A 10,983-nucleotide genomic window follows, 5' to 3' on the forward strand; every position below is an offset into this window, starting at 1 on the left:
ATAAAAACACTCCAAAAGATCGGAATACAAGGAAACTTTTTGAACATGATAAAGAGTATATATGAAAAACCTAAAGCCAACATTGTTTACAATGGCGAAATCCTGAAATCCTTCCCTCTAAAATCAGGAACAAGACAAGGATGCCCATTGTCTCCGCTCCTATTTAACATTGTCTTGGAAGTACTGGCTCGAGCACTGAGACAAGAACCAGATATAAAAGGCATTCAAATTGGAAGGGAAGAAGTCAAAATTTCATTATTTGCAGATGACATGATCCTATATATAGAAAACCCTGAGAGATCTTCAACAAAGCTCCTAGAACTCATAAATGAGTTTAGCAAAGTCGCAGGTTATAAGATCAATGCGCAAAAATCAGTAGCATTTCTGTACACCAATAATGAGCAAGATCAGGAGGAAATCAAGAAACAAATACCATTCACAATAGTAAATAAAAAAATCAAATACTTAGGAATAAATTTAACTAAAGAGGTAAAAAACTTATACATCGAGAACTATACAAGATTGTTCAAGGAAATCAAAGAAGACCTAAATAAATGGAAGAATATTCCCTGTTCATGGATAGGAAGACTGAATATTATTAAGATGTCTATCCTACCAAAACTGATCTACACATTCAATGCAATCCCAATAAAAATCAACACAGCCTTCTTTAAGGAACTAGAAAAACTAACTATGAAATTTATTTGGAATAAAAAGAGGCCCCGAATAGCCAAAGACATATTGAAAAAGAAAAACGAAATAGGAGGAATCACACTTCCTGACTTCAAAACATACTACAAACTACAGTAGTGAAAACAGCATGGTACTGGCATAAGGAGAGACACATGGACCAATGGAATCGAATTGAAAGTTCAGATATAGAACCTCATGTATATAACCATATAATATTCGATAAAGCCACCAAACCCTCTCAACTGGGAGAGAATGGCCTATTCAACAAATGGTGCCTGGAGAAGTGGATAGCCATATGTAGAAGAATGAAAGAGGATTACCATCTCACACCTTATACAAAGATCAACTCAAGATGGATCAAAGACCTAAATATAAGAGCCAAGACCATAAAGACCTTAGAAAGCAGTGTAGGGAAACATCTTCAGGACCTTGTAATAGGAAATGGCTTCATGAATATCACACCAAAAGCACGAGCAGCAAAAGAACAAATAGATAAATGGGACTACCTCAAAATTAAAGCCTTCTGCACCTCAAAGGAGTTTGTCAAGAAAGTAAAAAGGGAACCCACACAATGGGAGAAAATATTTGGCAACCATATATCTGATAAGAGACTTATAACTTGCATATATAAAGAACTCATATATCTCGAAAACAAAAAGATAAACAACCCATTTAAAAAATGGGAAAAAGATTTAAACAGACACTTCTCCAAAGAAGAAATACAAATGGCTAAAAAGCACATGAAAAAATGCTCCAAATCCCTAGCTATCAGGGAAATGCAAATCAAAACTACAATGAGATACCATCTTACTCCCATAAGATTGGCAGCCATGAAAAAAACAGTAGAATACAAATGCTGGAGAGGATGTGAAGAAAGGGGAACACTCATCCATTGCTGGTGGGAATGCAGAAGGATCCAACCATTCTGGAGGACAGTTTGGCAGTTTCTCAAAAAATTATCCATAGATTTGCCATATGACCCAGCAATACCACTGCTGGGTATATACCCATCAGATCTGAAAACAAGGACACAAACCGAAATATGTACACCAATGTTCATAGCAGCATTGTTCACCATCGCCAAAAGTTGGAATCAATCCAAAAGTCCATCAACAGATGAGTGGATCAATAAAATATGGTATATACACACAATGGAATACTACTCAGCTGTAAGAACCAATACACTACAATCGCACGTGATAACATGGATGAACCTTGAGAATCTTATGTTAAGTGAAGCAACCCAGGCATTGAAGGACAAATACTATATGACCTCAATGATATGAAATAAGTTAACTGCCTCAGAGAGCTAGAGTCTGGAAAAGTGGCTTACAGGAAAATGGGGGGTGGAGGAAGGATGTGAGTTAATGTCTGTAGGGGTGGAATCTGTGATGAGCTGGGGGTAAGTACGAGCACAAAGAAGGGACAAAATGGGGGCAAGGGGTTACCTTCGGGTGGGGTTTTCTGGGTTTGAGGGGGGCTGGGGATGGGAAGAGGGGTAATATGGTCCAAGAAATAGGTGGGAGGGAGGGGCAACATACAAACATGGGAGAGTGCCAGAAGTTCGTTGAGAACTAAATGTTGAGTAAAACGTATCAAAGTATAAGTAGGAGGGTCACCTGGTTAGGACGCTCAGGGGGTATGGTCTGATGTGGGACGGACTCCGGAGGGAATAGCTGAAGGCTCATTTTGCCAAGGTGGGTTCTACCATTGGGTGGGGTGGACCCATATCCTGGGGAAGACTAATGCCGTCGAATAGAGAGAACTGTATCTCTCGTGAGAAAGGACGGCTCCCAGGGCATTAGATTGGCAGGCGTTGTGGGCCCTAAGGGGAGGGGAAAATGGACGTGCAATGGATAGAACAAAGGTAAATAAGGGGGCAAAAGAGGAGTTATGTGAGAGTACACGAGGATGAATATAAAACAGCTAATATTACACCAAAAACACATAGGGGACGACAGACTAATAATGAAAACCATAAGACAAAACATAGGATAACTAAAAATTTTAGAAAACTGTACAACCTAAAGTATGGACCACATAGTAAGCACAAATGTTACCTTGTTTGAAAACTATAGTTTCGGAAACTGTACATCAGTTTCAGGAAATATGATATGAATAAGTTAAAAGATTATTGCTGTGGAAGGGAAAAGGTTTTATGGTGGATCTGGGGAAATACTGTATATTGTATATATGAATTTTGGTGATCTAAGACTCTTCTGAAGCTGACATTATGTTGGGATTCACTTTACGGGAAGTTTTGGATCACAGAGTGGTTCAACAATGGCAGCGGAGGAATACTGATATGGGATGTTATTGACAGGATATATATGGTTGACAGGGAGTTATACAGGGCATATGCCCAGGGTATATGGTAATGTCTATATATACTCATAGTGGAAACAATTAAAAACAACAGCTGGGGGGGTACTGGGCTCCTGGCCGGGGGGTCACTGTTGTGGGCCCTGGGAGAGCAGCGGCAATCCTCCAGGTCCAACGGCAAGAACCAGGAAGGAAGGAGGGCCCAACAGTGGGCTCTTGATACTAATGGCTACACTTTTGAGCCTATGCACCTGCAATAAGAACAAGGCCTAGAGTAGCATTGTGCCTGGGGGTTTCCTCCTGACAGCCTTCATGTTACTCAAATGTGGCCACTCTCACAGCCAAACTCAGTGTGTAGATGTGATGCATTCCCCCCAGCGTGGGACACGACACCCGGGGATGAGCCTCCCTGGCACCGAGGGATCACTACCACATACCAGCTGAAGAAGCAACTAGAAAATGACCTTGAATTAAAGATTCAATGCGGAACAGCAGAATATACCTGTCTACATATAATAACATGACTTCGGGAAGCGGTTTGACCTAATGTAAGGGGGAAATGGAAAGAAGAAATGAGATTATAAGGCTGTGAGTCTCCAAAAAAGAGTCTGGAGGTTGTCAGAAGGAATACCCCTATGTACAACTGAACAGAGTCTAAGAGACAGATAAGGTAGATACAACCCCAGGTATTGGTTCTTTTGAAGGATAAAGAGACCCACGGGTTCTATGGTCATGGCAGAAGGGGTTCACTGCCATGACAGATGGCCCTTCTTTGGAGCTGGTGTTTCTGCGTGATGGAAATGGACTCAGAGGGGATCTCTTTTCACAAGACTTGCATGCTACTTTATTGAAATTGTAGTTGGTGCTGAGTTTAAGATATATGTAGGGGATTTGAATCTCTGGACTGATAATATGACACCCAGGCCCAGAGCCTCAACAGACTTCAGCTCCTACACTTTGACTTATTGGACTTACTCCACTCAGCTAACATGGAGTTGAAGAAGGTCAACCACCACAACATGAAGCCTAGAGTGTCTACAACTAGAAGCGGGAAGAGTGCATCCAGTACCCATGTGGAATCTAAGCCCTCACTTGACATAGGTGTGCAATGGACACAACCAATCCAATGTCCACAGAGAAAATGTGGAATGGGTGTGGGAACGGTAGCCATGGGGGCTGCTGGGTGTGGGGAACGGGAGGAAGAGATGAGATGTGGAGGCGTTTTCGGGACGTGGAGTTGTCCTGGATAGTGCTTCACGGACAATTACGGGACGCTGTAGATCCCCCCAGGGCCCACTGGATGGAACGTGAGAGAGTCTGGGCTATGATGTGGACCGTTGACTATGGGGTGCAGTGATGCTCAGAGATGAACTTACCAGGTGCAATGGATGTATCACGATGATGGGAGAGAGTGTTGCTGTGGGGGGAGTGGGGGGCGGGGGCAGTGGGGTTGAATGGGACCTCATATATATTTTTTAATATAATTAAAATAATAATAATAATAAATAAATATTTAAAAAAAATAAGAACCAATTTTTAAAATGTTGTCTTTTTTAAACTAGAAAGGTAATTTAATTTTATTACAACGGAAGTATTTCAGTATAATAACCAATTATGATTTACATAGGTACCACTGTAACTAATGGTGTCTGACTAAAACTCTTGGTGTCTTACAGTGTTACTTTGCTGAGTAACAAAACATCATTAGAAGGGAATCAGTTCTTTGATCCGGCAGGTGGTTTATGTGTAATATCGGCATGCAATGCAATTGTTCCATTATCACCTGAAAAGTGAAATATGTTCCTACCAAATAGTAAATTGTTTAGTGGAGAAGGATTTTACATTTCTATAGCCTCACCAGTCACATTTCAAGCACTAAGAAGTCCCATGTGGCTAGAAGCTACTGTATTGGACAGCTCAGGTCTAATCCCTTGTACAAGTGGAAATTTGACTGGATTTAGAATTCTTATATACTTTCGGCTCTTGTGTCTTGTTCTATTAAAGTATCTTCTAATGGGTGGTCTTACTGGTAACCTCTGAAAGGTAAGTCTTTTACACTTAAACCATTAATGGAACAAAGATGCAACTTGAGAAACAAAATTCCTTGACTAAAATTTTTTTTTGTCAGGATAGTAAAGGGAAAAAAGTGTCTTGGGAGTGAAGATAATAGGACACAGGGTTTGCCTAATGAAAACAGTACATAAAGGGACTAAAGATGGAATCATTCAAGCAGCTTTATTCAAAACTCACTTATCCGTCTCTTCACCTATGTGGCTGAGAAAGGAACCAAAGTTCTTATTCTGTTCCCTAGCCATTTCAAATTTCCCTTCCTTTCCATCCTCATTGCCCTCCAAGTTCTTCTCAGTTTATCCTTTTGCAGTTGGACCATGCCAATTAGGCTTATTCTTTTAACCATCTTCCACCTTGCTCAATGCCTATGTAAAACATCGTACGGCTCTCTACCACCACCTACAGGGTGAAGTTTGAATTTCAGCATGTGTTTCAAGGTTCAGAACGCCCCGACTTTGCCCATCAGATCCTGGCGCTCACGAGTGTACTCCCCACCCGTGAGCCAAAACCGTGTTCTAAGCCCATTCACACGCACAGCTTCACACATTTTATAAAGGCCTTCAGTGCGATTCCTTATTTATTCATAAGGAAACAAATTCTTAGTCCTTCAAAATCCAGCTGAAAGGTCTGATTTTAGATTTTATGGATCATGGAGTAAGTTGCTCCCCTCCACAACTGGTATCTCTTGAGCACTTACTGTATTGGATCATAATAACCAGTGAGCAACTTGAAGGCGAGGCTAGGTCTGACACATCGTTACTTCCAAATTAAGTGCAGGGTCTGATGAGAAAATTCTAAACGTGTACTGATCAATATGGCATCCAAGAAGTGATGTAAGCATAAGTCACCACAATGGACCCATGCCTGATAGTCCTTCAGTCACCACTAGCACGTGCCATGTGGTTAATGGGGAGGGGAGAAGGTTCTGGTAACTCATCAACTAAAGCTCAGTGTGTTGAACACTCTCTCCATCCCCATCATTGCCATGAGAATCAAACACCCTCTGTAGGAATCTTAGAGAGAAAGCAAGTTTTCCTTTTTGCAGAGATTTCTTCTGAATTTGGTCACATCATCATTTCACTTTATTTGTATTTTGTGAGCCAGGTTTTCAAAAATTAAATAAAGTTTGGGATGTGGGTATAGCTCAGTGGCTGAGTGCCTGCTTCCCATGTATGAGGTCCCAGGTTCAATCCCTGGGACCTCCTTTAAAAAAAGAAAAAATTAAGTTAGAAAATGATGTATTGCTAGCAGGATTGCCATGAAAGGGAGACAGCAAAATCCACAGGGCATTTAGTCAGAAGCCTTTAAACAGTTCTTTTGAGGATCTGGCGGCGGCTTGGACTTGTTTTTGCTGTTAGACTGAAACCCACCTCAGGTCTCAGGGATAGAATAAGCAAAGTTTGTTGTGACAGGCCCAAAAAAATTTCATAGCTTCTGGATAGATTCAAGTGATTTGAAGTTTGCAGTTCAAAGAAACTGAGAAAACCAACATTTATTCATTAGATTAAAAACAATGAATATTGCTTAAAAAAGAAAGAAACAAGCTGCTACAATAGGTTTTCCAGTCATCTCGTAATCTAGCAGCATATTTGGTTACTATCATTTGGGGAACAATCTACTTAAAACATTTTGCATTATTATTCGAGGTATATTCACTTATATAAATATTTCTCAAAATTCATAAAATTCTCCAAAGCTATTTCAATAAGATTCTTCTAATATATAACATACATAAGTCTTTATTTTTTAGTATTTTTGAAGACCTATTTTAAAATAAATATAAACCATAATAAAAAAGTAATACCTCAAAAAGAATTCTCAGTATATTAAACATGGTTACCCAGAAACTTTATTCTAAATATATTGCAGGTCTGTCTCTTTAAGTATTTGTTCCTTTAAAGAACATTAACTGAAGTTCATAAAGTAACATGGGCATATTTCATTAACTCTTTTATACTGTTTTTTTTTTTTTGGTGGCAATTAGGAGGAGTAAGACTCCTAGAGGTAAAATTATATATTAAGGATTGGGTAGAAAATGCCTACTTTAAAACTGGACATCTGAGCATTCAGTTTATCTAAATCATCTCCTGATTTTAAATGCAAATGATTTCTTCCAGCATCTCCATAAAAACTTACATTTATTTGTTATAGAAGTAGTTTGTAAAAAACAATGTTTTTCCTCAATATCTTAACCACTGGGAAGTCACACATTTTAATATATACGGCAAAATACACATGTAACAAGTAAAACATTTAATGAATTAGTCTAACCCCACCAGCACAGTGTTTTGCTACTGTATTAAAAGCATTTCTTATGCAATCCCAATAAAAATCAACACAGCCTTCTTTAAGGAACTAGAAAAACTAACTATGAAATTTATTTGGAAAGGAAAGAGGCCCCGAATAGCCAAAGACATATTGAAAAAGAAAAACGAAATAGGAGGAATCACACTTCCTGACTTCAAAACATACTACAAAGCTACAGTAGTGAAAACAGCATGGTATTGGCATAAGGAGAGACACACAGACCAATGGAATCGAATTGAAAGTTCTGATATAGAACCTCATGTATATAGCCATATAATATTCGATAAAGCCACCAAACCCTCTCAACTGGGAGAGAATGGCCTATTCAACAAATGGTGCCTGGAGAACTGGATAGCCATATGTAGAAGAATGAAAGAGGATTACCATCTCACACCTTATACAAAGATCAACTCAAGATGGATCAAAGACCTAAATATAAGAGCCAAGACCATAAAGATCTTGGAAAGCAGTGTAGGGAAACATCTACAGGACCTTGTAATAGGAAATGGCTTCATGAATATCACACCAAAAGCACGAGTAGCAAAAGAACAAATAGATAAATGGTACTTCCTCAAAATTAAAGCCTTCTGCACCTCAAAGGAGTTTGTCAAGAAAGTAAAAAGGGAACCCACACAATGGGAGAAAATATTTGGCAACCATATATCTGATAAGAGACTTATAACTTGCATATATAAAGAACTCATATATCTCGAAAACAAAAAGATAAACAACCCATTCAAAAAATGGGAAAAAGATTTAAACAGACACTTCTCCAAAGAAGAAATACAAATGGCTAAAAAGCACATGAAAAAATGCTCCAAATCTCTAGCTATCAGGGAAATGCAAATCAAAACTACAATGAGATACCATCTTACTACCATAAGATTTGGCAGCTATGAAAAAAACAGAAGAATACAAATGCTGGAAAGGATGTGAAGAAAGGGGAACACTCATCCACTGCTGGTGGGAATGCAGAAGGATCCAACCATTCTGGAGGACAGTTTGGCGGTTTCTCAAAAAACTAACCATAGATTTGCCATATGACCCAGCAATACCACTGCTGGGTATATACCCATCAGAACTGAAAACAAGGACACAAACAGATATATGTACACCAATGTTCATAGCAGCATTGTTCACTATCACCAAAAGTTGGAATCAATCCAAATGTCCATCAACAGACGAGTAGATCAATAAAATGTGGTATATACATACAATGGAATACTACTCGCCTGTAAGAACAAATACACTACAATCACACGTGATAACATGGATGAACCTTGAGAATCTTATGTTGAGTGAAGCAACCCAGGCATTGAAGGACAAATACTACATGACCTCAATGATATGATATAAGCAAGCTGCCTCAGAGAGCTAGAGTCTGGAAAAGAGGCTTACAGGAAATCGGGGGGTGGAGGAAGGATGTGAGTTAACGTCTGCAGGGGTGGAATCTGTGATGAGCTGGTGGTAAGTATGAGCACAAAGAAGGGACAAAATGGGGGCAAGGGGTTGCCTTCGGGTGGGGCTTTGTGGGTTTGAGGGGGGCTGGGGATGGGAAGAAGGGTAATATTGTCCAAAAATTGGGGGGAGGGGGGGCAACATACGAACATGGGAGAGTGTCAGGTGTTCATTGAGAACAAAATGTTGAGAAAATCGTATAAAAGTATAAGTAGGAGGGTTACCTGTTTAGGATGCTCTGGGGGTATGGTCTGATGCGGGATGGACTCCAGGAGAATAGCTGAAGGCTCATTTTGCCAAGGTGGGTTGTACCATTGGGAAGAGACCCAAGAAGTGAGAGTTGAGGTGGACCCACATCCTGGGGAAGACTAATGCCGTCAAATAGAGAGAACTGTATCTCTCGTGAGAAAGGGCGGCTCCCAGGGCATTAGGGCAGTTGAGAAAGTCAGGTCCTGAATACTGCTGCAAGTATCTCTGGACATGGCTTCTTGGGAAATGGAGATTGGCTGGCGTTGTGGGCCCCAAGGGGAGGGGAAAATGGATGTGGAATGGATGGAACCAAGGTAAATATGGGGGCAAGAGAGGAGTTCTGTGAGAGTACACGAGGATGAATATAAAACATGTAATATTACACCAAAAACATACAGGGGACGACAGACTAATAATGTAAACAATAAGGCAAAACATAGGATAACTAAAAAATCTAGAAAACTGTACAACCTAAAGTATGGCCCACATAGTAAGCACAGATGTCACCTTGTTTGAAAGCTATTGTCTTGGAATCTGTACATCAGTTTCAGGAAATATGATATGAATAAGCTAAAAGATTATCGCTGTGGAAGGGAAAAGGTTTTATGGTGGATCTGGGGAAGTACTGTATATTGTATATATGAATTTCGGTGATCTAAGACTCTTGTGAAGCTGACATTATGTTGGGATCCACTTTACAGGAAGTATTGGATCACAGAGTGGTTCAACAATGGCAGCGGAGGAATACTGATATAGGATGTTATTGACAGGATATATATGGCTGACAGGGAGTTATACAGGGCATATGCCCAGGGTATATAGTAATGTCTAGATACACTCATAGTGGAAACAATTAAAAACAACAGCTGGGGGTTTACTGGGCCCCTGGCCGGGGGGTCACTGTCATGGACCCTGGGGGAGCAGCGGCAGTCCCCCAGGTGCAACGGCAAGAACCAGGAAGGAAGGAGGGCCCAACAGTGGGCTCCTGATACTAATGGCTATGCTTTTGAGCCTATACACCTGCAATAAGAACAAGGCCTAGAGTAGCACTGTGCCTGGGAGTTTCCTCCTGACAGCCTTCATGTTACTCAAATGTGGCCACTCTCACAGCCAAACTCAGCATGTAGATGCAGTGCATTCCCCCCAGCGTGGGACATGACACCCAGGGATGAGCCTCCCTGGCACCGAGGGATCACTACCACATACCAGCTGAAGATGTAACTAGAAAATGACCTTGAATTAAAGGTTCAATACGGATCAGCAGAATATCCCTGTCTACATATAATAACATGACTTCAAAATGCTGTTTGACCTAATGTAAGGGGGAAATGGAAAGCAGAAATGAGATTATAAGGCTATGAATCTCTAAAAAAGAGTCTGGAGGTTGTCAGAAGGAATGCCCTTATGCACAACTGAGCAGAGTCTAAGAGACAGATAAAGTAGATACAACCCCATAAAGAGACCCACAGGTTCTATGGTCATGGCAGATGGGGTTCACTGCCATGGCAGATGGCCCTTCTTTGGAGCTGGTGTTTCTGCATGATGGAATTGGACTCAGAGGGGATCTCTTCTCACAAGACTTGCATGCTACTTTATTGGAATTGTAGTTGGTGCTGGGGTTTAAGATATATTTAGGGGATTTGAATCCCTGGACTGATAATAAGACACCCAGGCCCAGAGCCTCAACAGACTTCAGCTCCTACACTTTGATTTATTGGACTTACCCCACTCAGCTAACATGGAGTTGAAGAAGGTCAACCTCCACACCATGGAACCTAGAGTGTCTGAAAGCAGGAGGAGTGCATCTAGTATCCACGTGGAATCTAAGCCCCCACTTGACATACATGTGCAATGGACACAACCAATCCAATGTCCAGAGAAAAT

This window comes from Dasypus novemcinctus, chromosome 2, assembly GCF_030445035.2.
Source record: "Dasypus novemcinctus isolate mDasNov1 chromosome 2, mDasNov1.1.hap2, whole genome shotgun sequence".
NCBI lineage: Eukaryota > Metazoa > Chordata > Mammalia > Cingulata > Dasypodidae > Dasypus > Dasypus novemcinctus.